The sequence below is a fragment of the Gekko japonicus genome, unplaced genomic scaffold (assembly GCF_001447785.1).
Source record: "Gekko japonicus isolate JY-2015 unplaced genomic scaffold, Gekko_japonicus_V1.1 scaffold2075, whole genome shotgun sequence".
NCBI classification, from domain to species: domain Eukaryota; kingdom Metazoa; phylum Chordata; class Lepidosauria; order Squamata; family Gekkonidae; genus Gekko; species Gekko japonicus.
Window position 1 is genome coordinate 202,010 of NW_015174900.1, and position 6,000 is coordinate 208,009.

At 46.2% G+C, this 6,000-nt stretch overlaps 1 protein-coding gene across 1 annotated transcript in view; it reads left to right on the plus strand.

Annotated features, from left to right (window-relative positions):
• PLA2G4A (phospholipase A2 group IVA) overlaps positions 1-6,000 on the plus strand; it is a 130,771-nt gene that overhangs the window by 49,695 nt on the left and 75,076 nt on the right. The gene's annotated exons all lie outside the window — the stretch shown is intronic.

Genomic DNA, 6,000 nt, shown 5'->3' on the forward strand with positions numbered 1-6,000 from the left:
AAAAGTTCAAAAGTTCTGCTGAGTCATTTGTAGCAAGGCAGAAAGTAAATATAGAGCGGAAGTGTTGAACTCATTTGTTACGAGGGCTGGATCTGACATAAATGTCCCTTTGTTGGGCCAGGCCATGTGTGCCATAAAATGTAACACGAGGTACTGGATATATAAACTTTATAAAGATGATTTCAGATGCCAAATAGCAGTAGCAGGCATGATTGGATTAAGTGTGATATGCAGAGGGGTAGTAGGCATGGAGATATCGGCACTGGTAATGGGACAGGAAACCTAGATTTCAATTTGGTACAAGAGGATTCAGTCCAGGAAGAAACTCTCCAAGAAACCACAACATTCAAAAAACAGTGGGGGAATATTTCAACTTTCCAGGACATTCAGTTGCTGACATAAGAGCAGCAGTTCTTTTACAAAGGAATTTTAAAAGGAAATTAGAGAGACTGCTGAATTGCAACTGATAATGAAGCTCAAGACAATGCATCCTACTGGACTGAATTGAGACTTAGGTTTCTTTTCTCATTACCAATGCCTGCTATTGTCTTTTGGCGTCTGAAATCACTTCACTCTCCAAGATATAAGGACAGATGGACTCACATTCTCACTGTATCTGAAGAAGTGAGCAGTGATTCACAAAAGCTCATACCCTGCCACAAATTTTGTTAGTCTTTAAGATGCTACTGGACTCTCGCTCCCTTCCACTAATAAAGAATGCAAGCTGTGCTGATAGGTCCCCCCCCCCAATTTGTTAGAACTGGAAAGGGGGATCTCTCCAAGTGGCATGGGACTCCATCTCTCTCTCTCTCTCTCTCTCTCTCTCTCTCTCTCTCTCTCTCTCTCTCTCTCTCTGTATAGATTTGCATGCACACAGATACATATATCATGAAATTGAGCTAGCCTGGGACTGCGGACTCCCTCCTCTCTCCTCTCTGTGGCATAAATTTCTCCTTTCCCACCTTTTAGACGGACTGCAAAGTTATGGAGCACTTTGGTTCACCCAGTGTAATTGGTTTGGTGTTAGATCCAGGTCAGCTAAAACGACATATTCAATGCATGATTAGCTTTATGGAATTTGAAAAAGGAAGATGGATGTATCAATGGCTATTAGCTGTGATAGCCAAGCAGTGTTCCCTCTAAGGTGTGCATTTTTGTGAGCAAAAATGTTAGCCTGTGAGCCAAAAATGATGGTAGCTTTTGTTTACAAACTGAGCTGAATTTGGAACACTTCATTTTTCTAGGCTTCTCCTCTGGACACACAAATTAGTTTCAACAGAATTCTCAAAGACGCGTAGAACAAAAATATCTAAAAGGGTGTCTGGAGTTTCAAAAATTGTGGGATTAATAGGTGATATTGAATGGGTGAAATAAAATTTTGGTGGTCTTAAAGGTGCTACTGACTCAAACACATTGCTGAGGGGGAGAAAGGAGAGCACATGCAGCCTCCCCCCCCCCCACCTCAATCCCTGGCTCTGCTGCTGCTGGGCCCCGAAGCACACCCACACTTGACAACACTGGCTGCTCAGGGTGAGAAAGTGGAGAGGGTGACTAACCACAGTTCTGTCCTCCTGCAGTGGTTCAGGGCAGCAGCAGGAGGGAGACGGCGCAGGCCAGGCAGTGGGTGGCTGCAGCTTATGGGAGGCAAACTCTTGGGCAGCAGGGGTGAGGACTGCCGGCGCCCCCTTTTACAGGGCCTGCAGGCCCCGGGCTGAGGGGTGGGGTGGAGCCAACTCACGAGGATCCCCGTGCTGAGCTAATGAGGGAATCAGTGAGCCAGCCCAGGCTGGCACACATTAGAGGAAACCCTGTAGCCAAGTATACTTTCCAAGTTCAGAGAGAGAGCATAATTATGGATCCTTGTTGTTCGCAGCAAACAAAGGTAGAGGCCCTGTTTTGGACTTATTGAGAGGCATTTGACTACTGCTATTGGAAACAAGATGCTGGGCAAGATGGACCAGAGAACCAGTACGATATTCAAAGCCTCACTTGGCCATGAGGCTCCCTGGGTGACTAGTCTCTCCCCCCCCCCCAACTTACCTGATAGCCTATTTACCTAACAGGGTTGTTGTGATGATAAAATGTATGCTGCTCAGAGGTTCTTGGAGGAAGGGAGGGACCTCAAACAAATGGACCTTTGACCTCATCCACTGTGGCAATTGTAGAAAGCAGGTGGAAATAATTTATTCCTTAGTAGGAAGGAGGAAATGCATGATGATCAGGGTTCATCTGCATGACCCAAGTGACGCAGGCCATGCCATGGGACTCCTGACATGGCTAATTTCACCTGTACCATCAAGATGTCTTCAGTCTGCTTCCTGATGTGTTTTCGTTTTCACCACAGTTAAGAGGGAGACCCCGTTTCCTCTGCTGTGATCCTTTGTGCATGTACACTTAGGAATTTGAAAAGATAAGAAGTCTTCTCACAGGAGTCTTTTTTTTTGTAAATTAGTTTGCTGTCACTCAGTGGCACATGTGAAGGCTCTAATGAATCCACAAGCTCCTGATGTGCCAGGAATACCTTACCTCCCCTTATGAGTTAGTGGGATATGTTATGTTCACAGTAAAGGAGAGGTTCTGTTCTGACTGCAGAGCATTAATTGATTCTCAAGGGGGATGGAGCTGGGTCTTTGTTGTCCAGCTTCATTACAGAAGAGTCCGTTTCAGTTTTAGCAAGCCTGCTATGTACAATATTTCTGTATGAGGAAACCAAACCAGGTAAGGGAGGCTGAGGATGCTTTATACACTCTAATGTCAACATTGACCAGAACTGAGCCATTTGGCAGACTACCACTTAAACCATCAGGGAACGATTTACAGTGTTAACTCCTGCTGCTCATTTTAGGTGGGTCTCTGTGAAGGGTTCCTTTGCGCTTCTTGCAAAGCAAACCTGTTTTGAGTACTTCCACTTTGAAATAGGATCATGTGAGCTCAGGAGTTCTGGGCTGCAGTGGGTTATGCCGATTGAGTGTCCACATTAAGTTTGGCATCAATATGGAGAGAGCCATACTATTTGAAGAGGAGGTGTAGGTCCCTTAAACACAGAGGGAACATGCACCTGTGGGACAGAGCCAGATGGTACCCCTGGGGTGTGTCCACTGGGTGCTTACATAAAGAGCTTTACCTTCTTTGTGTTCTCAGAATCTCAACCTGCTTTCTCAATAGTGGGGTCACTTAAAGCTCTGCCCTTCAATCAACATGATATCCTCTTCCCCAAGATCCAAAACTGTTTCCCAGGAAACCATGTGATTATGTCTGCATTAAGACAACAAAGATTTCTAGTCAAAATTGAAGTGTACCATTTGCAAGACTTTATTTATGTTTCTTTTGTAAAAGTCTTGCTTGTATCTATTTATTTCTATCATGCTTTTTGGGCCCAATACAGAATTTCCCCCCAATGATATTTAAAGATTTAAAATATTAAAATACCATAACATTAGCCATAGGTCACAAAGAACATGGTGCCACCAATCAATCAGTCAATTCAAAGGCTGTCCAGATAGAGAAATTTAGTCCAGTTTAGTCCAGATGGTCTGTAAAAACAGTGCCAGCCTCATAAGAACATAAGAGAAGCCAATTTTGGATCAGCCCAATGGCCCATCCAGTCCAACACTCTGTCACACAGTGACCAAAAATACCAGGTGCCATCAGGAGGTCCAGCAGTGGGGCCCGGACACTAGAAGCCCTCCCACTGTTGACCCCCGCCCCCAAGCACCAAGAATACAGAGCATCACTTGCCCCGGAGCCCCTATCTATACCTTGTGGCTAATAGCCATCAATGGACCTCTGCTCCATATGCTTATCTAATTCCCTCTTGAAGCTGTCCATGCTTGTAGCCTCCACCACCTCCTATGGCAGTGAATTCCATGTGTTAATCACTCTTTGGGTGAAGAAGTACTTCTCCTGCTATTACAACTGATCTCCATGTGACTGAAATAAGTTCCTCTGGAGAAAGTGGCTGCTTTGGGAGGTGGCTCTGTGGCATTATTTATTTATTTATTTCATTAGATTTGCTAGGCAGCCTTTCCCTGCAGGCAGGGCTTAGGGCCCACTGAAGTCTTTTCCCTCCCCAAACACTGCTCTCTTCAGGCTCCGCCTCCAAAATCTCCAGGAATTTCCCAACACGGAGCTGGCAACCCTTTTCAAGGTACATATGTGGAAGGGACATTAACCCAGAGCCCAGTTTTCCATTTACAGAGGCAGAACCTTCCTAGGCATACATTCCATGATGATCCCTTTTGCACAAAAAATACAAGGATCTTGTGGCACTTTGAAAATTAAACAGATCTAGAGCAGCACTTACTTCCGTGGGAAAGAGGGCTCTTCATGAGACCTGTGCATTTATTTAAAACATTTATTGGCCACCTTTCGACTCTGCAGGAACTCAAGGCGACTTACAATGAAAGCCACAATAAAATACACCAACACCACAAGTTAAAACCACAGTTTAAAACTGCCAATAGGCAGAACTGAAACTAACTGAATGCCATCCTGAATAAAACTGATGCATAAAAGGAAATAAATAGTGAGGCCAGAAAGTCATGAAGTGTGAGGTAGAAAGTCTGTTAAATGTTTATGCAAAGCTTAAACAGGCCCAAGATAAGTACAGTGGCAATTCACATCTCATGGGCAGTATTATTTCCCTCCTTTGTAAATGTCTCTTTAACAAAAGCATCCAATGGGCAGTGAACGGAGCACCCGACAACCTTCTAAGCCAGGATTCAACCCCCCCCCCCTTTGTGTTCTGCAGCTCAGACCCTGGGATGAGACAGAGGTGCTCCAGCAACGTATGTTTAAAGTTGGGGATTTCTGTCCCTGTGTCTGTGCATACCTTTAACACGTACATGCATTGAACTTCCTTGGCCTCCGCCGTCCCCGCCCTGCCTGCCAGTGCCTGCTGCCCACAGAAGAACCGTGCCCCACTCTGGTGACCCCCTCCCCTCCCCCAGAAGGCCCCGCTGCAGGAGGACCTCCCGGGTGGAGGAGAAGCCACAGGAAAGAGGGAGGACAAACGCCAGGCCAGGAGGGGCGCCCCGCGCCCAGCCCAGCCATGAATCTCTGTGGGTGGACTTGGAGGTGAGGTGCCGGGGCTTCTCAAGCCCCCCAAGGGCTGGGGGAGGGAGAGGAAGGGTCCCCGCGGCTGCAGGCAGTGCCCCAGCACCCCCTCCCCTGGGAATGGGGGTGGGGACAAAGACCGGCTGGCGGTGCAGGAGTCGATTTGGAGTGTGGGGGGTGAGCAGGGCTTTGAGCAAGGGGCAGGGCATCAGGCCAGCGCCCTTGTAAGCTGGCACCGTAAGGCAGCTGCCTAACCCCGTCTCTATGGTAGCACCGGCCCTGACTGTATACCTACTCCCACACCAGACCCATCACCATTCACCATCTTGGATAAAGGTTCTGTTTGTTCACCGTCATTGAGTTCCTCACTACCTCAAAAACACTTGTTCAGTGTTCTACTGCCTCTCTCAGTGTTACACGGAAAGAAAATATGAAGCTGTCTGTCAATCATATGTTGTATGACATGTTCACCAAACCTCCATGTGATCGCTCTCAATGTCTAGTTTCATGTAGATGTTGGAAAGAAAGGGGTGGTGGTGGAGAGATTTTATATGCTACTTCCAGAGAACCTGTTCAGGGAGTGGGAATTTTCCTTGCTCAAGTTACATGTCCAGAGGGTAATGCAGAAGAAATAATTATCTTCTGTGATCATGTAAATGCATACTTGAGTTAATCCAATGTAACATACAGCATCATCCTAAACAGAGTTACACCCTCTAAGCTGGTTGACTTCAATGGGCTTAGAACAGTGTATCATTGCCCCTTTCTTGTATTTTAAAATGCACATCCATCATAACATTTGAATTAGGCTTTGCCTGCCTTGTGCTGGAAAGACAAAATTGTCAGCTTTTCTTCATACTGTGATATTATGTTACTTGTTAGGTTCCTAGGCCATCTGTCACAAGAATCTTTTGACCATAAATTGTAGTGGTTTGGATCCTGCTG